We start from the raw sequence: 27,025 nt of genomic DNA, 5'->3' as shown, positions 1-27,025 counted from the left end.
GATGTGTCCTAGCTCATTTTAGTGGAAGCATTGATGGTAGGGACATCTCTTGCGGATGTGCCCTATCTCTCCGCACGTGTGGCATCTCTTGCCTTGATCTTGGAAATCATCTTCGTCACAATTGCCCAAATTAAGTTCTTGTACTATTGGCTTTGCTTGAAGTAATGTATCTTGCAAGTCCATTGGACACATTACTTCAAGACGGTGGTTTAGAGGAGTGTTCAGGCCATGGCAAAACTTGGATACTTGTTGTGCAATATCCATAGACGGGGCATATTTTAGTAGGGTTACAAACCTTTGAGTAGTAGGCTTCCAAGGTTAATTCCAAGTGCTTGAGCTTGAAGAATTCATTCATCCTCAAAGTTTGGTAGGTTGACAGAAGGTATCGTCCGTGTAAAACATCTTTCAGCTGAGCCCAAGTGACAACGGCTTCAACAATACCTTGATCTTTGCACCATTGCTTCCACCATAACCGAGCCTGGCCAACTAACTTCAGTTTGCCAATCATTGCATGATTGGTAGCAACAATTCCCAAAGCAGAGTCCATCGACTCAATCCATATCTCCGCCTCTGCTGCGGCGCCTAACCCTTCTCCATCAAACTTGGGTGCCTTAATTTGCTTGAGAAGGAATTTCTTCTTTTGCATGTCTGCATTCGTGGCCGCGGAAGGTGCTTGACAATCAAGCCATACCACTTAGGTTATTCCGTTTAGGATATGTCTATGAACCATACATTAATCAGTGACGCAACATTACAAATCTTCACTTTGATACCAATTGTAACGTGCCCGCCTATTGGCTATCCAAGCACGTTTTTAGTGGTCCATCGAGAAACGAACCTAGGCATCGCCGCTCCGTACTCCCATGGAATGTTTCGAGGTTTTCACTCGCCTAGGGTTTCCCTAGTTTGCGCCTCGCAATGGAACGTTCGTAGCCAGACCCACTGGGATCGACGTGAAATTTGGGCTCCTAGGGGTCAAGGTCTCCTAACAATATTCTAGTGTCAGATTCTGGACATCCTACTTTACATAGAGATACCCAATCTGAAGCAGACACATGCCGCACTTGATTCAAGGAGAATGGGAAACATGAGGGATGCGCTGCTCAACCTCTCTACCCGTAGGGTGGCATAGTCCCATTCCAGTCCCCTAAAATGACATGAATCGAGTTCTAACCTAACCTTATGATCTAAGAGTCAAACGATGGTAAAACCTTATGAGAAGCCTCCCAGTTCTCTAGGACCACCTTGTCATATGACAGAGACCCATCGCGATTCTTCCCACCTACTTCCCTTGATAGCTTTAGTTTTCTAATTAGGTCCTATCACATTTATGTGTGACATTCAAAATCAGGTTCCTTAATTAGGCCTTTTAGGGAATAAGGTTTGTTCATGTAATTTACATCACCGAAACGAAAACAAAACAAGCTCTCCTTCTTACAAACAAGTTTCTTAACTTATTTTCCAGTTAATCTTTGTCTCTTGCCCATATAGGAGAATTATGTATCCCTTCTGTCCAACAGAAGTACCCGGTCCAAATCACATGGCATCATAAATTCCATCTAGTATCTAGAATAGGATCTGCTTCTAGATGTTGGGCTCACGACAATCTTCAACTCCGTTCCAGACTCCGCAAAGGGGTGTCTAGAGGTCCACTAACCCTAAGCGTCCTAGGAGTGACACACAACTTCCGTGGTTGGCCTTTTCACTGCTTGACCTTCGGCTCGTGAATCAAGCAGTGCCCTCTTGGGTTGAAATGTAGTGTGACCTTGGAGATGATCCACCCGTGAAAAATATCCTTCCTTAATTAATCCAATTAAGAACCAAGCATAATCAAGGCATCCAACCTAATATCCCCTTCCGAGAAGAACATTCCTTTATTTCCATGGCAACTTGTCATTACAGGCCCTTGCCATGCATTTACAATCAAACACAAGCACTTGGACTAATCATCCAATTCACATCCCACAATTCGTTTAGTGCAAGAGCATTTAGGACATTATTTAATCAATCAGCAAAACAATGGTATCCATTTCCAAACATTGTAGGAATAGTCGCAATAACCTTCTATCACGTGTTTGCTCTCCCCCTTGGGATCAGGGCAATTCCATGCAAAATTTACTTAGCACTTTCGCTAAGACTCATGCCAAGGTCTCATACAACTATGCAAGAATGTAAATTCTATTGAGCACTTATATCGATCAATAACCTAATCCACTTTTTAGCAAGTATGAAAGCATCGGCCTTTCCTTTGCCTCGGGTTTCCCTAATCCCTTGAGCTCTCTACTTGCCTTTGGGGGTCATAGTTGTGTTTGGATCTACCATTATCAATCCAAATAGGATTGATAATCGTAGCGGTTATCAGTTGGAACCCAAGGCATTCTTATCTTTAGCCCTTATGGTTGTTAATTGTGCTAACTATGCATAACATTAAGGTTCCAATCTACAAAGCATGAGCTATTAGTTCGTATTGTTAGCAAGAGTTGGGCAAGATCAGGAGCTTCAAAAATCAATTTCCTTAGGCTAAATCTCTTATCAAGCCTTCTATCAAGTGTGCAAGCTATATCATACCAACGGTGTGGTGGAAACACACCTATTATTGAGAGGACGGGAAGATGGCAATGCTTGAAGCCTTATATCTTGTTTATGAGTTTATTGTATGGCATGTAAATGCAATTAACTTCTTTTAATACATGCATTTGGGGAATTTGATCCTTCAAATACTTACGATGCAGTTTAGACTTTTCAATGTCCTATTCTTGAGCTGCATAATACGGCCCTAATGTGTCTCATGTGATAATCGAGAAAGCATCTATTAACTTGAAAATACATTACTTACGATCAGAATTGCGGTTGGTACCCTTGCCTGAGGCTTCATTCCGGTTTGTGGGATTGCCACCTGCACTCGACATTCTTCGTTTGGGGCCCTCCCCAATCTTCCTTGCTTTAGGTGTAATTCCTGCAAGAATTTCAATAGTCTCTTGAGCAGAAGAGGGAAGAAAAACTCGTAGGATAGGGATTAAGTTTGCGGGAAAGGCAATAAAACTCAGGGAAGAAGGAAGAGGAACACGTGTGGCCACCCTCCTCTAAGGAGGGGAGGAGCTCCTTCTTCTTCTTCTTCTCTTCTTCTCTCTCTCCCTCTCTCTTCCTCTCCCTATCTCTCTCTCTTCTTCTTGTTCTTCTTGTTCTTCTTCTCTTCTCCTCTCTCTTCCTCTCCCTATCTCTCTCTCTCTCTCTTCTGCTTCTTCTTCTTCTTCTTCTTCTTCTTCTTCTTCTTCTTCTTCTTCCTCTCCCTATCTCTCTCTCTTCTTCTTCTACTCCTCTCTCTCTCCCTGCAACGTCCTGGCCCCCCCTCTAAGGCTTCATATCCTCCTTATGATTGGGGGGGTTTATATAATTGGGGGGGGGGGGGGGGGATTTGTGACACGTAGGTGGAGTGGGGGTGTCTCCCCCTCCCACCACTCGTCATCACATGGTGGTTGGGAGTGGGAGAGGGTGATATGCCCAAGGGGGTGCTTGGCCATGTGGTCTTCATCAACTTCGTCTTCTCTGTCATTGCCTCCAGTTGCCCTCCCTCGTCGTCATCATGCTGATTCCCTTTGATGTCATCCTCCTCTTCATCGTTTCCCAACCCACCACGTCAACTACCACTTCCCCCCCTCACCACCTGCCAATGACGGCAGGGGGGAAACAAATTTTTTTTTGTTAATTGAAGAAAAGGGGGGGGGGATTCGTTATGATGATGGGACGTTATAGTTCCTCATCCATGGTTGGCCTAATAAGATATCGTAGTCTACTTCCTTCATAATGATGAAGTTCACTGAGAATTGGACACCTGCTATCTTCAAGGGCCAATCCTTCAATACTCTGAATGGCTTAACTTTCATGCCATTATCCAATGTGACATCAAACCTTTCGGTCTCCATTGGTGGGTTACCCCAAGCCTGCAGAACTGCATGGCTAAAAACTACCATGAAAACTTCAAGATGAAGATTTTGTCATGGGATGAAATAATGATGAAGAAACTCGTTGAATGGTTGGCTCTAATATGAGTTAAAGGGAGAAGCTCAAATAGAAGCATGAGCAAGCAAAAGCAAGAGAGATACAAGCTATGGGTGATGAAGCAAGAAAGCAAGAGAGAGAGACACAAGAGGTAGGAACTCCAATAGTCACAATGTGTGACCCGGCCTTTCCTTATTCAATAATCATTGAAAGAATAAATAATAAAGTGAAGTGATGGGCACCCACCATGTGCAGTGTATATGTGTGTGGTCACAATGTGAAGTAAATATAGGGTGGTGTAGACACATGTGCCTTCACCCCCAATATATGCAAAGAGAGAATGTGAATCTAGTAACCCATTAAGGGACCTATTGAGGTGAACCTTGCAAAGGAAGGGAAACCCCCTAACTTAAACTTTGTCACAAAAAACCACAATGCTAACAATGAAGAGAAGCTCATTCTAATCCATGCAATAGAATAATTAAATGAGACTAGATTATTGAAGAGTAGTCTAATGGAGGATATATTGACTAGAATAATATCAAGACAAAATTCAAATGTAATGTCCCCACCCTTGTGATAAGAATGAGGGCATAGGGAGAGTTAACAAAGGAAATTTTTTTGAAGGTTATTTCTAACCTTATCTATCCATTTATTGCCAGTCGTGCTACCACCCATCTCCATTAGTCACTATTATCAAACATCAATTTACATTATCATTAGGAAATAATAATATAATAATACCTAGTTGTACAATCCTTGAAGAATAAATAGGTGCTATGCAACCCTAATACAAGGTTACATAGTAATGTAGGTCCGTATTTCTTCCAACCTATAGGTATCCTATCAGTATGAGATCATATAGACTTATTATTTGGTCACATGTAGCAAAGTGAACATGGAAACATTGAGTACATCCCAAATGTTGTATTTCATTAGACAATGGAAACATACAATCTATATTCTTATTAGACTCCAAGCAATACTCTAGGTGGTGTCCTTCTAGTGACATTATACTTAATAACTATACATAGAGTGAATTACAATTGCTTATAATAGTTAGAAGCTAGATAGTAACCCCAAACTAGAATAGAAATCTAGAAAGCCAAATAGTTACTTTAGAAAGAGAAACAATCCACAAATAAAATTCCATGTTTCAAACACATCAAACATAGAAATGGGAAAATGCATGAGACAAGTGATCACAATCCTAATATTGGAAAATACATCTCCCCAAAAACGGAATTTACATAATTAGATTTTCTGTAGTACATCATTGTACATGATCTTTATAGTGACATTTGTAGCCCCTTCTTTTTCTTCCAATAAAACTTTTATACCAGATGACTATCTTACTCTTGGAAAGACAACATATAGCTAACCATGACCAAACACTACAATTTTTAAGCTATCTCAATATTTATCACCTTTATATTGAGGGCCTTATATATTAATCATATGCCATTACACAAATCCTTTTCTAGATTCAAAATTATGAGAAGATTTATTAATCTTATGCCATTACACAAATCCTTTCCTAGATTCAAGTTTATGAGAATAGTTATAGGTGCATTTACCATAACAATAAAGTATGAGGAAGAAATCAACCTCTAAGATGTAGAGGATTTAAGTACTCTACATAGTATAAAAATGAGATATTATCTGAATTTACTACTTAAATCTGCACTATAATATTGTGTGACATCTCATAGAATCAATGGTAATGCATGATGATTAAAAGTGGCAACCTTTTTATTCCATGATATAAGTATGGGACACTCTCTAAAAAACATTTCAAAGCAAGTGATAATGTATACTAAGTGATATACACTATTAACCAAGGCTTCAATAGAATGTCCTTTCAACACCGTGCTAGATGGAATTTGCAACTTATCAGAAATGTCCAACCCATCACCTATGCCTTGAATCCAACCATTGAAATCATTATCTTTCATGTCACCATTTGTAGATATACATAGGTTCTTAGAGAGCCTTAACACCTTAATATATTTCCATTAATGAGAATAGTATAGTGCTACATTGACAATATCCACATGGGTGCCCATGATCATAATAATGTGATGCCATAGTATGAAGTAAGGGAAAACCTAATATTTTCATAACAAAGACATGAAACCCAAAGTGACTAGAGGTACATGATGCTTTCAGGCATGGGCAAAGTGAAAATGTCGATCTTGATTTGCTCGCTTAGTATTCCATAAGAAGGATGCCAGTATGATGTATACTCTATTGAAAACAAAGTCTTTGGAAATATGGTAGGTTATGTTAGTGTGATTGAGTTTCAAAAGTGAGGGCTACAACATTGCCATAGTTTTCTACTTTTAAAGTATCCTTTTAGACCCTAGTATGATAGATTGGTTTGTGCCAAGTTTCCTAACAAAGCAAGACTTCTAGGTTTACTTGAGATTATTTCAAAATATAAATATTCATGGTCGTTACAGTACATTGAATCCAAATATTTATTGCATGTGTGATGGTTGATGTATTAAAAGATTTCCTCAAAGATTCATGCATGGAACAACCATTGATGATACCGACTATCCAATTTATAGAAGGTAATGAAAACACTCCGAAAATAAAGAATAATAATATTGATAATAGATGGGTTATTTCGCCATATTGTAATATTCCGATGGCTTTAGGCTTGCGTGAACTAGCCATCAGAAGATAATGGAATTATCCTTTAGATAAAAGCAATTTTTTAAAAAAAAAATACCCTCTCCTCTAGCCGACTGTCAAGCTGGAGGAAGAGGGGATTAGTATGGTGCTGGAGCTTGCCAGAGATCATGCGCATGCCCACTGACACGTAGGGGGCGAGGATCCTATCCCCTCCCCCTATATAAACCATGGGAGGCTAGTGGCTATGGGAGCCTGGGGAGGAGGACGAGATGGAGCCGGAGACACTGTGACGAAGAGGAGAGAGGAGGCACTGCCTTACTGCCAATTGGGGGAGTCTGCCAAGAATCGTGAGGGAGGGAGAGGCTAAGAGGTTGCCGCCAGTCCGCCTGGGATGCCGAGCTGTTGTAGAGGCCGCTGCCATACGTCGTCGTTCAGCCGTCATTCTCCTACAACAGCCGCCGCTGCTGCCTAAATTAGTAGACCGCGCTGCCTGGCGGCCGTGTCTTGGGGACTTCATTCCCTCCCCCCACCTGGCCGTCGTGGGGCCTCTGGAAGCCTTGGAAGATTCCAAGGGTGGCCTTTTAAGCCCCCTTCCCGTGGCCGTTGAAAGTACCCCCCCAAAATTCCCCCCTTAGGCTTCATAAGCCCCCCTTCCCCCCCAATAAAAGTTTGACCTTAAAGGTCTATTCCCCCCCCACCCCCCCCACCCCCCCCAATTTCCTCCTAAGGCTCTATAAGCCCCTTTCCCCCCCAAAATTCCTAAAAGGGTCTTCATATGGTATCTTTAACCCTTATTTCCCCCATATACAATTCCCTCATGTGCCTCTTTTAAGGCCTTTCCCCTTCTCACACAAAATAACCTCTTGAAGGTCTTACACACCCTTTTACCCCCTTTCTTTTCCACCTAGCCCCATGATCCAAAGCCCTTTTCTGTGAGCCCTCGTATTTCCCTCTCAAGTGGGGTTTAAAAGCCCGTTACCCTGTTGAGATCAAGGCCTTTTGCCCACTTTTAAGCCGGGGTTTTAAAGACCCTTCTTGTAGAAATCCCCACTCAAGTTCGCAGGAGGAAACCTTGTAGAAACCTTTTCCGACGGACGGTGCAATTTATCGCAAAGGAAGCCACGGTGGAATTTCAAAAAGAAGTAAAACTACTTCCACGATGGAAAGACTACAATTGCGATGCCTCCTAAGAAAGTCGAAGGCACAGTTGCGGGAGGGTCGTCTCCTAGCATCCACGTGGACATCTCACCCCAAGCCCAGGTCTTCCTTCCTAATGTTTATTTGGTATTGTTGTAATTCAATCATGCAAGGTTAATTGTTGGAAATAGTATATATTTTTGTCCTAAATGCTCACAACGGAGGAATTTAGTCATTAATATTTTCAATAGAACAAGCAAAATAAAGGGAGCATAAATGCATTTCTAGTAAATAGCCTTATGCAGTGCAATGAATTAAAATTAGATTAATGTCCATTGTTATAGAATGGAATTAAAATAGTATACCTCGTTTAAACATGGAAGTATAAACTGCATATCACATTATTAACCCATATCCTCTTTGCAATGAATCATCATAGGAAATGCTAGGAATCCTTAGGAAAGTGCAAGGCATGAAATGATTCTTACGATGCATAGCTCTAGGAAATTATCGTTTGTCAACTGCATAAATTATCAAGTAAAAGGTTGCTTGTTTAGCATGAATTTTTTTCGCAAAGTTATAGGAAGATTAGTTGGAATTAACCTAACCTATGCCTGACCTTAAATCGATAAGTTAGGGTTGAAAAATCAATTTACGCATAGACGACGAGTCATGTGAAAATGATCACGTAATTATCTTCTAGAGTTAAACAAATTGGCATAAACCTAAAATACCCAAACCACGGAGTACTCGTTTAGAATAAGTTAAATTCCAAGAAATTCACTAGGAAATTAATACGTGACCTAATCGTACATATTGCTAAAAATGAAACTCCTATACCCAAAATACTTGCCCACATTCACCAAATGTACGGATAGTGAAACATATTTGGGAAATGATCTAGGGTTTGTCCTTAAGAATCTTACAAGATGGAACTTGGAATCCTAGGACTAACGACATCAGCCTAATGTAATCAAGAACAGATTGTTTCGTGACTCCATTCAATGAGTAGAATAAGTCTCATAGTTCGATGCAACACTTGCGCAACAAGTGTGGAGTCATATGATCTTGTGATTGGATCACAAGGGAATGGCCAAATTCTTGCAATGAGGTTGGCAGGTCCTTACGCAAGTTATCTTGCAAGAGGATGAATAATCATCCTAATTTAGTATCTTTCTTGAGTAAAGAAGATTGATTGGAAGCTAAAGACCAGCTAATAAACTGAAATAACCTATGAACTTAAGGTTTGGCCAAGTCGGGTTAATAGGGTATGCCCTAACCCAGGATATAGGGGATCTTGCAACGTTGCAAGTCATCCTGGATCGCATGCTAGATGCATTCGAAAGGAAGGATTCATTCCTTAGCAGTTGTCAACAAAAAAAGGACCAATGGAAATGTTTGTGCTTGCTACAGATTTTAGAGCACTGTTTGGCTTTGTTTGATCAATGAATTAAAAGATAAATGGATATTTATACTTCAGGTTGAAGGCCTGAAGGGTTGAAGGCCTGAAGGGAGAGGCAGCTTCAGTTATCCCCGACTGCCTGCCTAACCCTAACCAAGGGGGTTGTTAGCCATGCCAAGAAAGTGGACCGAACCCACTGTGAGAGGTCTCTCCGTTGAGCGCTATTTGGAGTAGGAGGACATTTGGGTGCCAGGGGGGCTCTGGCCGTAAATCCCTCGCCTTCCGGGCCCTGCACAAGAGGCTAACGTGACTCAGGATTGGAACTTGAGGCCCGTATACTAGTCTACGGGCGGAAACTTAGATTAGTGATCCCTGTGGATTGCTGGATAGCCTTCGAGTGGATTGTGGATAAGCCTACGGGCTGGACTTTTTGTATTTCAAAGATAATTATGATAACCTGTTAATAAGGAACTTGTCTGATATTGTTTTTCTATGTCAAGTGATATAATTACGTGAAAAAAAACCAGTGCCTAACGGGCTAATTAAAGAAGCAGATTATTATATGTCCAACTAATGTGTTAGGTAATTAAATAACTAAAACAACCCGAGGAAAGTGCGGAGGATGTGGCCATAGGTCCGTCCTATGGATGGGTGGTCTCGGTTGGCCAGGAACTTTTCTCGAATCACGATGGACAGCCAGAAGATCGTCAAAGAAGACCAACAAAAGCGTTGACCTAGAGTTATGATTGATCCCGATTTACGCTATTTTAGGGAAACGGAATGGGACTATGCCTTATGGCAGAGAGGTTGAGCTTTGCATCCCTCTTGTTTCCCATTCTCCTTGAACCAAGTGTAGCGTGAATCCGCTTCGGACCTGGCGTTTCTGCGTAAAGTAGTTCGCTACACTAGTTGCCATTAAGAAATGACCAATAAGGAAAACCCTAATTCAGGTCGATCCTAAGTGGGAACGGCCGGAATACTTTTGCTACGTGGCAGACACGGAAAGCCCTAGATCGCGAACCCCGTAACATTCCATGGGAGTGCCGGGCGGAGATTTCTAGACATCATTTCTGATGGACTGCTAAGACGTGTCTCGAAGATACAAGTGGACACGTTACACATATAGTCTTTATTTGAGTAAAAAATAAAATGCACATACACTTGTCAAGGTGTTCTTATAACAATAATAGAAGTTATGTGTATAAGTATATATACTTGTGAAACCATTAAATTCGTTATTGGGGTTGCTTTAGCATCAAATCTTGCAAGTGCCCATGATGTGGATGAAATCTAAAGATATTTGGATGCATGGTATGTTTCTATGTCTGAGGCATGATGGTGAATGATGGTGAATATTTGATTTTCCACTACATAAAGTTGTAAGAAAGGCAACATCTCACAAACATAAAATACACACATTACATAAAATGCCAGAGATCATAGGATTCACTATTTTATATATGAAGAAAATGTCAAAGAAACCATGAATACATGAAAATAGGAGCCATAAACTTGTTGAGAATCATTGATAAGTTGAAGAATGGAACTCACATCATGGTAAGGTGAGGCAAGGAATTTGCCTCTATGCCATGGGGTGGGACATGTACACACCCATGCCAAGGTGGAAGGAACCATGAAGGTTCTTGGAGAAGTGTTATTCAAAGAATGAAAAAATGATAAGATGATTCCTACATTTGGCTAGTTAGCCTTATTTATAAGCAAACCCTAGCTCCTCATATCTTGGGATAAAATATGCTAAAATTAACTACATTACAAGTTAACACATAGCATCATAAGAATGACTAGGATTATATCCATAAGGTTGGCCCATAATTTCCCCCCACAGAGTCATGAGAATGACTATGATCATCATGATGAAGATTACCATAATGTGGTTGATAAGCATGTGACTACCTTTGCCACACAAAGGTGGAGCTCATGTCCAAGTTCATCATGTGCTCAAATAGCCTCTTTTTATTTTCCTCATACCTAGCATGCAAGTTATCTTAGGGTATTGAATATTTGGATTGTATAGGTGGCTATCCATGTATATAATATAATCCATCTTCATGCATTTGACCATGAAATTCATTATATGGCTTTTGTCCAAATACTGCTTGTATCCATGGTCATAATAGGTACACTCATCATGATCCATCCATAAGATGAACGTATATAAGAAGTCCCACGACTGCCCATATTATGTATCATCAATCAATCTATCATGATTTAGCTCCATACTATTGGATGTATCCAAAGCAATAATCTTGTCAATCTTTGAGTCCATCATATGACCAAAGTTATCAACCATTTCCCATTACTCTGATGTTTGTGACCTTTGTTTAACATCTCTTGTATCTTGATTGGACATTGTATGAGTGTTGTCCATAGTACCCTACAATCACTAATTTGGTTCTAACTTGAGAAGTACTTGTCCAAATGAGATGTTTGATGGTTCCACTCAAAGATTATAAAGTCCCCTTCAAATACATTGGTTCTTTGTTAGAACACAAACACCAATTTCTGTAACATATTTACCAAATTTGTCCATAGTAAAGGAACAACGTATTTTTTCCATATTAGGAGCTTGTTTGAACATATAAATCCTTGTATTTCACCTCAAGAGTATTGGGAATCCTTGGAGACAACTTATAGATTCAATTGGGCATTTGTAGGACCCAAAATGAGTATGTAAAGACTTAAATCTTACTCATAATTCCCTATGATAGCAATTAAGATTGACTAGTTCCCTATGGCACTACAATAAACCTCAGCAGGCCTTACTATCAACAAATACTTGCATCTCTTCCTTGCTTTGAAGAATGGGATCTCTCAATAGCATTTAAGAGACAACAATTAGATGCCTATACATCATTCATATGCAATTTGCAATAGGCTTCAACAATATTGCAAAATCCATACCAAGGAATTGATCATTTCAAAATAAAGCCCCAGTACTTGCCTTCAACTATTCCCAAATAATCAAGATGCATCCAATGCTATAAACCCACTAAGAATTTGGTTCAATCACTACTTAAGAAAGCTTTCAAGGTAATATAGAGTATCCTCTTCAAAATTTTACCATTATTGAACCAAACTTAAAGAATCTTTTATTGTCCAACATTAAAGGTTGCTTCAAGAGAGTGTAAATTTCAAAGATCCTATCATGAACCATCAATGTTGGCCCAAAATGAGTTGTTGGAGGTTCTCTTTATATCTAAAAAGTGGAACATAACAAAAGGCCCATGAATAGAATCATAATGGAACAATATTTTAGAATAAATTTATGGTACCCTATTTTGGTAAAGTTCAAGGAAGACTAATCCCAACCAATCTTGATATCGTAGTAAAATTCTTATTGAATCTTGACAACATAATGAAGAGAGTGACCATTGAAGTGATTGAGCTCCAAAAGCTCCTTGAAATATGCAAGGTTCTATCAAAATTTCATACAAGGCTCATTCTGTCCTATTTTATAGTTTCAAGAGAGCATGAACGGGGTAAAATATGGAAGATAGAGGCTTAAATGTCAAAGGATAGGGCTTATTTATATAGAAATTACACAACACGGTGCACAAAATTTGAGCAAGGAATAGAGAATACACAACAAATATAAGAAGAACAAGGACTGCTTTAATTTCAAACTAAGTAATAGAAAGATGGCTCTATCCACCCGTGCGATTCCACTATGGAGCTTAGATGGTGATCTAGATAGACAATATGTGAACAGCTTAAGGATAGTAAGAAGAACTTTAATTGGGTGATAGAAATATTGACAATGGCTTTAGAGGGATCTTTATTTTATAGCCTGGGAAGGTTGTCAGGTCAGCATAGCCGACCATATCATTGAATGTTTCCTAGAGTACCAATGAATATTCCAAAGAATATTCACTTTATCATGGGTCGTGGTATTGCCTCCGAACCCCCATCAAGGGGGCCGCTAGCCCCTTGAGGCTCCTAGGTGACCCCTCTGGCCCTTGGATCCCAAAAAGGCCCGTAATTACTCTCGCACCTTGTAACTCAATGCATTGTACCTTGAGTCGCTACCAACATAATTACTCTATCTAAGCTGAATGGTAGGTCCATAAAGGTCACATTGTTGCCATCTGGTCACATAGACCTCATCTGATGTAAAGTCAAGACCCACCCAATGTTTGTGCTCACACATCGCTTCTCCTCATAATGGGGGAGAGTACCATGGATCATTGGTGGTAGCCTAGGAGGGTGGGGCATTGAGCATATTTAACACCCCGCCAATGTCCACTACATTCTTGGTTCAATGCTAAGTCTCTGAAGATGAATTCAAAGAAGATTTTTCACAAAAGCTATGGTGATCAAAGGAGATCAAGCCACACATATAGTGATACTGGATGTCAATGTATTTGGTGCGTGCATGAAAAATTGAATATGATGCCAGGAGGCATATTCCACAGTGGATTCCGTGAGGTTTTACGGTGGATTCCGTAAACTTAGATGACCGGGGCTCATACACAAAGAGGATTCTTTGTGCGAGAAGTTGATGGGGACGCCTGTCCTTTTCGGGCGTTTCATTAATTTAGTGTGTACATGGGTGATTCCATAGCGGGTGATTCCGCAAAATGCATATTAAATTAATAAACGTTTATGAGTTTAGAGTGCGCATCGTAATAAATTAAGGTTAGGATTTATTTCTAACCAGTTGATTTATTTATGTAGCTGAAGACTGCTAGGTATTCACTTTTGTCGGTTTAATTGTGTTATTTTACTAACGATTGTGAATGCTTCAGTTGATGTGTAGAGATAGCAGCAGTGGCGGAGGAAAGCATTGGAGTCTAGCGGGTTTTCGACTTTTGGATTAGATTTTGATAGGCGCCACGCCTATATTTTGTTATGTCTATTGAGACATCGATTATTTATTATTATTTTGTATGCGCTTATGCGCCTGGATATGTTATTTCTATTTGGACATTGAGATTGGGCGTGCCAGACTCTATGGGCACCGTCCATTAGCTTTATTTTCCTATTTTTGGTAGAAAGCAAACTCAAAAGCTAAAAGCTTGTCATATTTTTGTAAATTGGGCTATTATTGAGCATGAAGATTGAAATATACATAAAATACATGCTTTGTGAAGCGCTCACACAAGGCATGGGGGAGATTGAACCCAATTTGTCTCTTGCCTCTTGTCGTGCTTGCTTTTACATGGGTTTTTGTGCTAAAAAGTAGAGTACTTTGTTCTTGGGGACCTTTCGGGATTCACCACGTGAGCTATCTGCGACCGATCTGCGCACCAGTGGTATCAGAGCGGAGCAGAGATCAAGAGCTTCCAATTGCTACCAATCTCGGGCGAAGGCGGAGCTCCAGGAACAAACGGCCTCTACAGTCAATCTCATCGCGAATCGTCGATACAGGCAGACTTCTGGCGATCAAGAACCCCTGTTTCCACTGTCAGATCGCGAAGGACCAAGTTCTGCAAGCGGAGGACCACGCATCCATCTCCTACATGAAGTCGTGGATATACAGTAAGAAGCTCATATCTTTTTTCTTCAAAAAAAACTTAGTCTTGAAGCTTAAAGGCTTAGAGAATTGAAGAAGCTCCACAAATTTCAATCGTGGTGTCAGAAGATGTCTCCGATTTTTCCGCGCGGCCAAAAAACGGCCCCCCCCACAAAAATCAGACGCCGCCTGTTATCATTAAGCTTGCTAAGCTTAAGCTTAATCTCCTTAAGTCAAAGCTAAATCACTGCAGTCACACAGGGCAAACAAGTCCATAAACTTCAGGTCGTGCACCTCAGAAGTCAAGTTCAGCAAGTCAATTGGAATCAAGTTCTGCAAGTTCTGCAAGTCGGCCTAAGTTCAGCAAGTTAGCAACTCTACAGTATGATGCCAGGAGGCATATTCCACGGTGGATTCCGTGAGGTTTTACGGTGGATTCCGTAAACTTAGATGACCGGGGCTCATACACAAAGAGGATTCTTTGTGCGAGAAGTTGATGGGGACGCCTGTCCTTTTCGGGCGTTTCATTAATTTAGTGTGTACATGGGTGATTCCATAGCGGGTGATTCCGCAAAATGCATATTAAATTAATAAACGTTTATGAGTTTAGAGTGCCCATCGTAATAAATTAAGGTTAGGATTTATTTCTAACCAGTTGATTTATTTATGTAGCTGAAGACTGCTAGGTATTCACTTTTGTCGGTTTAATTGTGTTATTTTACTAACGATTGTGAATGCTTCAGTTGATGTGTAGAGATAGCAGCAGTGGCGGAGGAAAGCATTGGAGTCTAGCGGGTTTTCGACTTTTGGATTAGATTTTGATAGGCGCCACGCCTATATTTTGTTATGTCTATTGAGACATCGATTATTTATTATTATTTTGTATGCGCTTATGCGCCTGGATATGTTATTTCTATTTGGACATTGAGATTGGGCGTGCCAGACTCTATGGGCACCGTCCATTAGCTTTATTTTCCTATTTTTGGTAGAAAGCAAACTCAAAAGCTAAAAGCTTGTCATATTTTTGTAAATTGGGCTATTATTGAGCATGAAGATTGAAATATACATAAAATACATGCTTTGTGAAGCGCTCACACAAGGCATGGGGGAGATTGAACCCAATTTGTCTCTTGCCTCTTGTCGTGCTTGCTTTTACATGGGTTTTTGTGCTAAAAAGTAGAGTACTTTGTTCTTGGGGACCTTTCGGGATTCACCACGTGAGCTATCTGCGACCGATCTGCGCACCAGAATATCTAGTAATGGCGATGCAACTCTGATTATCATATCTTAGCACTATTGGATCTTCATCCTGTACTCCCATATGCCATAGGATCCTCCTTAACCATACTACTTCACATGCAGCAAAGCAAGCTACCTTGTACTGTGCTTTGGTAGAAGACAATGCCATAATTGGTTGCTTCTTATTGATCTAAGAGAAGATTCTTGAACCTAAAGAGAAAGAATATCTATAAATTGATTTCCTAGAATCAATATCACCTTCCCAATTTGATCAGTCACACTTCCACATAAGAGAACTGTTGGAACTATATGCAATACCATAGTCTAAGAGTTTCCTTCAAGTATTTGAGCACCCACATCCCAACTTTCCAATGACTTTCATGTGGTTTGTTTGAGAACCTACTCAAAATGGCAACACCAAAACTGATATCTGACCTAGTGGTACACAAGTAGATGAGGCTATCAACCAATCTCCTATATCTCCCAATGTTTGCTAGTGCAGATATGTCCTCAATGGATAACTTTACATTGACCTCCATAGGTGTAGCTATCTCCTTACACTCGGTCATGCTTGATGCTTTTAAGATTCCCCATGCATACTTCTTTTGAGAGGTAAAGATTTTGCCAAGCAGGCTCTTGCCAAACAATAGTGTAACAAGCCTAAGATCTCCCATGCATACTTTTTTTAAGAGATGAAGATATTGGCAAACAATAGTGCAAAAGCCTAAGATTTTCCACGCATACTTTTTTTGAGAGATGAATATTTTGCTAGATTTCAATCCCCAAAAAATAGTGCAATAAGCCTAAGTCTATCATTTCAAACTTAGAGCTCGAAGCCTTTCGAGTCTGATGGATCATGTCTTCATAGTCACCTGTAATAAGAAGGTCTTCCACATATAGGACAATCACTATAGTATTTTCACTATCCCTGTAAACATACAAGTTGACATTTGAGGTACAACTTTTAAAATGCAAACCTAGAAAGAATTTATCTATCCATTGCTACCATGCTCTAGGGGCTTATTTAGCCGCCCATACAATGCTATCTTCGGCTTACAAACTTTGTTCTCAGAATGGGGGACCTCAAAACCTAGTGGCTGAGCCACATTGAGGTGACCATTTAAGAACGCTGATTTGATATCGATTTGGTAAAGTGGCAACTTCTTATGAGTAGGCCACTGCAAGTATTTGCAAACAGTGGTCTTTCTAGCTGTTGGAGAAAATGATTCTAAAAATCAAATCCTTCAACTTGTGAAAATCCTTATGCAACTAATCTGGCTTTGTACTTTTCCAAGCTGCCATTAGCCTTGTACTTTACCTTCCAAACCCACTTGATGCCAATAATCTTCATCTTTTTTGGCTGATCCATTAGCTTTTAAGTGTCATTCTTCATTATATTGTCATACTTAGCTTGCATACCTACTCTCCATGCTGGATCACTAAGTGCTTCTTCCAAGTCTGCTAGCTCCTTTATTTCTCTCATAATCTCAGCCATCAAGGCCTTATAACTATGTGAGTAGAAGCCTTTCTTTGTTCATCTATTATCATAGATCTTCTTAGTCCATTTGTTGTTATAGAATCAAGATACACGCTCAATTTTCTTATATACTTAAAATATATATGGCGAATACTATGTTGGCACAGAGGGAGAATAGATGAGAGAAAAGAAAGATGTAGAGAGAGAGGTAGAGAAATCGGCAACACACTAGGGAGTGGAAGATGTACTAGTCTCCCCCCCCCCCTTGTGGAGTTATATTATTGACAAGGAGCAAGCTCCTCCATTACACATAAGCTAGTTCTTACTTGTAAATCTTGGAAACAAGACCACAGTTCCTTGCATGATATACAACCGGCTAACACTTGCACAACTTCGAAGTTGGCACCTTTTGATCCTTCTTGAGTCTCCTTCTCTCCTACATGATATGTGTAGGGCTCTCCTCTTGGCGCTTGATTTTAACAGAGCTTCCAAAACACTTGCACCTTCTCTTCTCCTCTTGGAACTTGATTTCCGTAGAGCTTCCGCAGCACTTGATTTCAGTAGGGCTTTCGCAACACTTGATTTCAACAGGGCTTCCGTAGCACTTGCACCTTCTCTTCTCCTCTTGGATACATGCAAAGTGATGCTTCCTTCACCTCTCTTTTACACCCAAGGAGAGTCTCCTCTTTTATAGGATTTCAAGAGCTTCTCTTCTTGGAGAGAGAGTTGAGTTGATCTTCATGCACTAATTTTGAGATATCTCTTCGTGTATTGTTTGGATGAAAAAACGTCCAACACAAAAGTTGTAGATCTCGTTGTTTCCGATAATCTCACGCTGACCATTTTTAGAGATCGTTTTTCTATTGCAAGATATTTTAAGAATAGATTTTCCAAAAAATAACTTTTTAAACAGTACTCTTAACTTGTGGTCCATGGAACCACCTTGAGTCATAGATGAGGAGAGTTCATTAGATTGCCTTGGGCCTCAACCTTAAGATTGAATTCCATACAAAAACTTGTGTCATTTTAGACCTTAAAAAGAGAAAATCACTTCTCTCCTCACTTCCAGAGGATCACGTCTCTCCTCTTTCTTAATGAGAGAATTCCCTCTCTCGTCTTTCTTAATGAAAGCAAAGACCTTAAACCTTGACTTGTAGGGGAGAGGATGAACCCAAATGAATGAAATGATCATTGCACACAAGTAAACATTCCAACACAAAGACCTTAAACCATGAAGTTTGAGTGGAGAAGATGAGAGATATTTATTGTCCAATAGAATGTAGCTTCAATGATAGAAAACTAAGCATTCAAAGTAGACTATAGCCTTTATAGCTTGTTACAATAGCACTAAATAAACTTGAATAAGAGTAGATAGTACTTACTACTTGTAATATTCGCACGAAATATTAATGATTTTAGACCCCACACACCACGCACAAAAAGCAGTTCAAAATAATCTCCCGCCACTACAAGGATTTGAGCTGGTAGCGACAGCGATTAGCGACGGCGGGTATCGGCGCCGCTATTTGCGTCCCTTCTAAATAGTGATACAAATAGCGACGGTCCACAGGGAAAAAAGCGGGCCAAAACCGAGCGCGGCTTTATTTCGCATTTTCACGTTTTGTGTTTTGAGAGCAAGAGCGAGGGAGAGAGTGACCGTCGTGAGAGAAGGAGAGGGAGAAGACTTGCCGCCGCCGCCACCGCCATTGTTCACGAAGGAGAGGAGGAGCCTTCATCGCAAAGAGGAGCCGCCCCACACTCGCCATATCTCATCGGTGAGTATCCCTCTCTCTTTCTTTTGCTTGTTTAAGGTTTAAATCACTTTCTCTTTTGCTTGTTTAAGAGAGGAAATGAGAGAGAAAGAGAGGGAGAGGAAGAGAGAGGGAGAGAAAGAGAAAGAGAGGGAGAGGGAGAGGAAGGGGGAGGAAATGAGAGAGGGAGAGAAAGAGAAAGAGAGGGAGAGGGAGAGGGAGAGGGAGAGGGAGGGAGAGTGCATTCTCTCTCTCCCTCTCTCTTTTGCTTGTTTAAGGTTTAAATCACTTTCTCTTTTTCTTGTTTAGGAGAGGAAATAAGAGAGAGAGAGAGGGAGAGGGAGAGAGAGGGAGAGGGAGGGAGAGTGCATTCTCTCTCTCCCTCTCCCTTTTGCTTGTTTAAGGTTTAAATCACTTTCTTTTTTGCTTGTTTAGGAGAGGAAATGAGAGAGAAAGAGAGGGAGAGGGAGAGGGAAAGGGAGAGAGAGGGAGAAAAAGAGAAAGAGAGGGAGAGGGAGAGGGAGAGGGAGAGGGAGAGGGAGAGGGAGAGGGAGGGGGAGGAAATGAGAGAGGGAGAGAGAGAGGGAGAGGGAGGGAGAGTGCATTCTCTCTCTCCCTCTCCCTTTTACTTGTTTAATGTTTAAATCACTTTCTTTTTTGCTTGTTTAGGAGAGAAAATGAGAGAGAAAGAGAGAAAGAGAGGGAGAGGGAGAGAGAGAGAGAGGGAGAGGGAGAGAAAGAGAAAGAGAGGGAGAGGGAGAGGGAGAGGGAGGGGGAGGAAATGAGAGAGGGAGAGAAAGAGAGGGAGAGGGAGAGGGAAGGAGAGTGCATTCTCTCTCTCCCTCTCCCTTTTGCTTGTTTAAGATTTAAATCACTTTTTTTTTTGCTTGCTTAGGAGAGGAAATGAGAGAGAAAGAGAGAAAGAGAGGGAGAGGAAGAGGGAGAGAGAGGGAGAGAAAGAGAAAGAGAGGGAGAGGGAGAGGGAGGGGGAGGAAATGAGAGAGGGAGAGAAAGAGAAAGAGAAAGAGAGGGAGAGGGAGAGGGAGGGAGAGTGCATTCTCTCTCTCCCTCTCTCTTTTTCTTTTGGAGAGTGTTAGGATATATTGTGAGAGGGAGAGGGAATACGAGAGAAAGAGAGGGAGAGAGAGGGAGAGAAAGAGAAAGATAAGATATATTGGAACGATAACATATCCATGATTATGGTAATGGTATGCACTTTGCTTTTTTTATGGGTACCATACATCGACTCCTCAAGAGGGCTAAAAATTAGTCATACACTTTATAAAGTCTAATTAGGAGATTTAAGATGCGTGATAATAGACTTATCGATAATGGTATGCAATGTGCTTTGCCATGGGCCACGTACATTGGTGACTCTTTAAGATGGCTTAAAATTGGTCATATCCTTCATAATGTCCAAGTAGGGGATCTAATTGTGATATGCATAATTCATTGTTTGTTTATTAACTTTATAGGCATAACAAATTAGAAATCATACCAACTAGTCAACGAAAGGACTAAAAGAAAATGATACCCTAGCTAATGGTCATTATGGTACTTCATCAAAATGAACCCAAAAGTATTGCTATAGAAGAAGAATCCCTTAAATTAAGCATAGGATATTTTCTTCAAATGTTATGACTATGAGTAGAATTGATTGAAACAAATTTTATTACTATAGTCGATAAATTTCATAGATTGCATTAATTTTAATACATGGACCTGTTCCATCCCCTTCAACTCTATATTCACATCGTGAAGAACTTCATTAATCATAGCATCCTTGTCACCAGTCTTTTTGTTGCAATGATGAAGTAACATATTCATCACTTTTCCTTTTAGCATCTAAGGCATTATCCAATCTTTTAGTCAAGTCCAAACATTTAGTCTTCGACTCATGAACCTTATGAACCAATGCTTTTTTTTTTACAATAACGAATAATTATCTACTGGGACAAACAAATCCTTGAGCATGGTATATGGCCGAGATATAACATCAATAAATCTCTCAACTACTATGTCCAATACATTCTTTACATCAATCAATAAAGCATTTCTTATATCTTGAAGTTTAGATTTCAACACCATGGATGCATCAATATCAACCTCAATGTTTTATAAAATTTGCTTCTCAAGCTCTTGTAGAGGCTAAAACATCTCAAGCAAGAGCTTATGGTCAACTTGCAACTTGACATACATCTCCATAAAGCTATCCATTTGAGCCTTGTTTGTTGTAATGTAGATAAGAAGGAAAACGAAGAAGGTCTTATTGTTCAAGATCGTGAGGCGTATCTTAATCAGCGTTCCCATGTCCTTGCTCTCAATGCAAGTTGGCAATTAGACGAAAATGCCGATTGTCTATAGAACACGTACGACGATTTGGCGAGTTTCAATCTGAGATCATTGATCAGGTGATTGTGGATTTTTGACAAACGGTAATTTAAAGTTAATATTAATCATGCATTGTACTCGCAAGCTAATTGAAAACCATACACAATAAGATTGGGTCTTGTTGGCAAATTTTCTATCCAGGGAGGTGATGTCTCATCCCAAGGGGGAGTACACCCTTTGCGGCCAATTAGAAGAGTTCGTGGATGTGTGATGGATGCAGTGCAGGAGCCAATCCACCACTCGCAAGGCCAATCTATACCGTCAATGCCAGAGGAGACAGACAACCTTCTAGACCTACCTACAATCTTGGAGCCTGAGATGGAGGCAATGATCGATGCATTGATTCCCATGGATGTCAAGACATCTAATCCGCTTAGAGAGGAAGCATCCATACCATTATATGATGGGTGCCGAGTATCTCGGTTGAAGACATTGCTTGCACTCTTAAGTGTGCAAGCAAAATACGGGTGGAGTGATACAAGTGTGACCACTTGTTGGATCCCATGCATATTCTCAAGAATGTGGGCAACTTGCTATGGAACCACATCACAGGAAAGAGAGACACTATAGGGGCACGAATGGATTTGAAGGAGGTAGGTAAGATGGAGGCGCTTTGGCCCGCAGTCGAGTACTGATGGTCACATGCAGCTTCCTCGCGCTCCTTGGGTTTTTTCCACTAAAGAAGAGCGCATCGTGAATCAAGTAATCAAGTCTATCCGCACTCCGACGGGTATGATGCGTTCTCTCAGGTCCGCATTTTCTAAAGATGACCAATTATCGGGGATAAGATGCCATGTTGGCATAAGATATGTCAGGTTTGTGCTACGAATGGATTGTAATTAGCGTGGGCATTTTGCAATTTGAAAAATGGCCATTATTCATAATGCTTTCTCATTTGTGCAGTTTGTCCTACTGATCGCGATCGCAGGGCTTACTCTAGAAATTCACGGGGCCATTTACAAGTTGTCAACTTTGGTACAATGGATCTCATAGAAAGAGATTAAGATGTTCTCTATTGAATGCGCGAGGCGAGGAGCAGTGGAGATGGTCTGTCTCTTTGAGAAATACCTGCCCACTAGCATGCTCACGATACAAATCCACCTTCTTGTGCATCTTGTGGACAAAGTGGAGATTGCTGGACCTGTCCATATGCGATAGATGTTCTTCCTGGAGCACTTCATGAAAACCCCGAAAGGCTTTGTGCGACAACGAAGGTAGCATGGCTAAAGGTTGGTTGGTGTTAGAGGCGTTAGTGCATATTTCACAATGGCTACCAACGGTGGAACCAGACAATGAAATGCTATGGACGCTGAAGGATGATGATAGAATGACTGGAGATGTGGTGGTTGGAAATGGGGTAGAAAAAAGAATGGATGCCTCAATGGAAGAGAAGGTGAATCGCTTTTGTATGTTGCACCATGCCTCCATGGAGATGTGGCTTGCCAAGTACCAGATTGCAAGGTAAGATCGAGAGGAAGCGCGAGCTGAATTCCAATGTAGTACGCGTCATCGACCGATTCGATATCCCGAAGGCATGGAGGAGATGCCGTGGTTTATGTCAACACGATGGTTGCATGGAGCCTTGACCGCAGCATCCAACGAAGGGATAGAGGTCTCAATGGAGGAGTGGGAATTCTCGAGGGAATGTAGTTCAAAGGTGATGAGGGTTTTAGAATCTGTCGTATCTAAATTTTATATGCAACATCTAATTTGAGTGTTTCAATGTACAGTACAAAATATATAGTGCAGCGTGGTCGTGTAGACGGCATTTTCGCGTGGAGCGTATTGACAAAATGCGCTCCACAATGGACTATGGTGTCATGGCAAGGTTCAAGCAAGAGAGCCGACGACGAGCAATGGATCCAAACACGGTTGTGGATGAGATGGAGTATTTTGGAAACTTGCAAAGTATTATTACGGTGGATTACCGTAGCTTCTCCATGATAGTATTCGATGTGCAGTGGTTCAAAGTGGTACTTGGAGGAGCTGGAGCAACAGTTCGATGAGGTCCATCAGGATTTCTCGAAATAGATTCCGAAAAAAAAAATGGACGGATTTGCGCGACACCTTTGTGTTGCCGGCCCATTGTGAATAGGTGCATAGAGTCATTTGCTTGCTAATTGTAATACGACATGGTTTATGTCACAATGGTTTGAACTCGCTTTATATGTGTTTGTGAACAGGTAATCTTCTATCCAAACCCTCGATAATATCGATGGTGGTATGTTATACCTTCAACTCCCCGAAGTGCGAGAGTATATGATCAAAGCGATGTTCCTAGCATAGATGAAGATAATATGCAAATAGAGGGGTCGATATTACAAGGGGTGGAGGCCGTCGAAAGCTTGGAGCCAACATAGGCTAACAATGATGGAAATATAGGAGTCCAAGAATTTTTTGAGAACGAGGCAGACTCATTCTTTTGTGGTGACATGTCTATCGACCTTCCAGTGTATGCGGAGTTGTGCCAGGAGATTAACATGGGACCATAGGATACTTCATACTTGGAGCATCCGCTTACTCAATTCGTTGACCAATCTCTTATAAAGGTGCATAAGATATGCATTTTAAGAGGGATTTTTTAAAAATGATTTATATTACTATGCTTTGTATAATTTAAATTGATTATTCTAACACCATTTTTTATCTGTGCAGGTGATATTTTCAAGATGAGTCGAGGAATGAGCGATGAGGAGTTGCAAGATATCTTCGCACGCATGTCTCTAGACCAGCTCGTGAGATTCAGAGAGATGGCAGACTAGGAGCTGTCTCGTTCTTCGTCAGAGCGCTTTGCTAGATCTGCTTCAGTGCGATCGGATGCTTCGACTTCGAGCAGACGATCTCGACGCTCACGACTTGGGCCAGAGGGAGGGACTGCATTGGGATCAGGGGGATGTTGTTGTGGAGACACGGATGTGGTGTCTCCGTCTCGTCCTTCAACTAGAGTTGCATCACCTCCAGGATTTGTCACACCTGTGGGGACGTCTACTCCAATTACTCCGGCTTTTGCGCAGCCATCAGCAACAGCAGGTGGCACCCCTTTGGGTGCCACCCCTTTGGGTGCCACTCTGAGGGAGGTTACCCCCGTCGGTACACCGGATGTAGAGGGGTCTCGTGGATATGCCGAGGAGCGTGGACGCAGATGGGAGAGGACCCATCTTAGGCAGACTCCTAGGGGTTATGGATATCTGGTCGATAGTAGGTCAGGAGCCATTATCATGAATGATGAGGGAAGGAGGGTGATGGCTCGCATGAGAGAGTTGTGCCAACAAGTTTTTCGGCACAACATCCTGGATCATTGGAAGAACATACCGGAGGGGAGCAAGGACTACGTAGTAGCATCCTTGCACAAGGAGTTTTCGGTGCCAGCTGCACTAGATAGATTCTCTACGGGCTGGATGATGGATTGCATGCGTGCATACATGTCACATAGATGATCCGACGCATGCAAGGCAATCAAGAGTGGGGCTGCAAAGCCCGAGTGGTTAGATGCAGACGACTGGCGCCGCAACTGAGGGAGGAGGCTACAGATTCTCCAGGACATTGGAGTTAGCAGCGCAAGGCGGCAAGGGCACGACTCGAGGCCGGAGTGGTCCATCATCTTGGGAGTGGTGGCCACAGGACATATTTGGAGGACTTGGTAAGTTTTTCTTTTGTTTTGCTTATTTGTTTTTTTGAAATATTCTTTGTGCTGACAATCATGTTTCTAACAGTTAGCATTTTGTTTTCTTTGCAGCACTCCATTACAAATCGCGATCCGCAAGGCCTTGAGACTCGATATGCAGAGAGGCACGGTCTCAATGCATTGATCGACTGATTGTATAGACGCGGCGGCCCTGTAAGTCACTCATCTTTCTTGTCCGTAGTTACCATGAGATATTTGAATGCATTATTGTATGGTGGATTGATGTATTGTTTCTTTTTCTGCAAAATCCGTTCGATGCTCCTTTGCGGCGGGACGAGCTTTCGGGGGACGAGGATTTGTAACTCGCCCTTGGATCCTTGGAGCTCACACACCTTTATTTTTTAGTCGCCTGATCTATGTAGACATTTTCTATGTATTAGTGATATACTGTCATGATTGTACCAATCGCTTTTTATGCGATCATGTATTTATTTCATGTATCAGTTTTATGATTTCAGTATACATTCTTTTTGTTTGCAAGTGCTTTGTATATAGTAGTGTAGAAACTATTTTGTATGTCTCTCATCAAGCTACCCTCCCACAAAATTTTTTTAATCCCTATTACCGTCGCTATTAGCGTCACAAATTTACTGCTCGCATCGCTATTGCCGTCGCTATACGCGTCGCAAACTTACTGGTTGCGTCGCTATTGGCGTCGCTATTAGCGTCGCAAAATGCGACGCTAATAGCGACACCAATAGTGTATTTTCGTCGCTTTAAATATCGGTATAAGGTCTATATCTTGTCGTACGCATCGTAAAATGTTGGTGGCTAAGTGCTTACTCCATGCGCATTAATAAACTCCAGCTCTATGTCGTGTATGGAAGACCGTGGCTTGAAACCGCAAGCCCACAAGGGAACACCCTTCACGAGAAAAAGGAAAATGGATAATGGAAAAAATTTTGCAATTTTTTTTCTATTAATCCTCTCCCCTCAGCCAATGCATGGCAGGGAGAGGAAGTATGAGTGTAAGAGGAGCTATGTGTTGGAGAAGCACGAGGGAGGTGAGGCATGCAAGCCAGCCATGTGGGTGGCTATTCCCTCCCTTCACAACCTATATATGACCCCCCCGGAGCTTGAGGGGCAGAGAGAAGAGAGAGGAGGGAGCTGACGTGCTATCGTGTTGCCCGCCATCGCTGCCGTGTTGCCCTCGCGCCACCAACTGCTGCCGCTACTGCGCCACGCTGCCGCCTCCGTCCTCACCATCATCATCATCATCACCATCCTCGTCATCATCTCCATCATCCTCTCCATCAACACTTTCTCTCTCCACGTCATCTCTGTTGTTTTAGAGGCTTGGAAGCTTCTTTGAAAGCTTCTATAAAAGCTTTCCATACCCCCTATTCACCCGTGGCTCTCCCGGGGTTGTAAAACCAAGTCTCCAAGGCCCATGTCGTGCGCGGGAGATAAGATTGCAGACAGAGAGGATCCGATACGCGGAAGTGACCCAAAGGGAGTTTTTGTGAAAAAATACACTAGGTAAATGGCTCCAAAGCTAAAGACGTGAGGCGTACATGCAAAAGCTTCCAACCCGAGCACACATGTGGACAACACTCTGAATCTTAATACCCATGTTCCAATTGTATTCTCACATGAAAGGGATGCGTTAAGCATGATGGTATTTAGGAAAATTTAAATGCATTTATTCATTCGTTTACAAAGTTAGTGCATGTCATGCATTTGAGATTACATGCACTTCCAAGTTGCAATCCTGAATGCATATTGCATAGGTTAAAAGGTGGATTTGTCTAAATGTATCCTTGATTGCCTCATTTTAAAAAAAAACAGCGCATAATGCACTTAGGTAATAATTTCCTAATTGTGACTCCTG

This window comes from Lygodium microphyllum, chromosome 10 (genome assembly GCF_053477565.2).
Source record: "Lygodium microphyllum isolate KBCC chromosome 10, Lygodium_microphyllum_v1.1.10, whole genome shotgun sequence".
Classification (NCBI taxonomy): domain Eukaryota; kingdom Viridiplantae; phylum Streptophyta; class Polypodiopsida; order Schizaeales; family Lygodiaceae; genus Lygodium; species Lygodium microphyllum.
The sequence above is the reverse complement of the archived record's forward strand: the minus strand, read 5'-3'. Positions refer to the sequence as shown.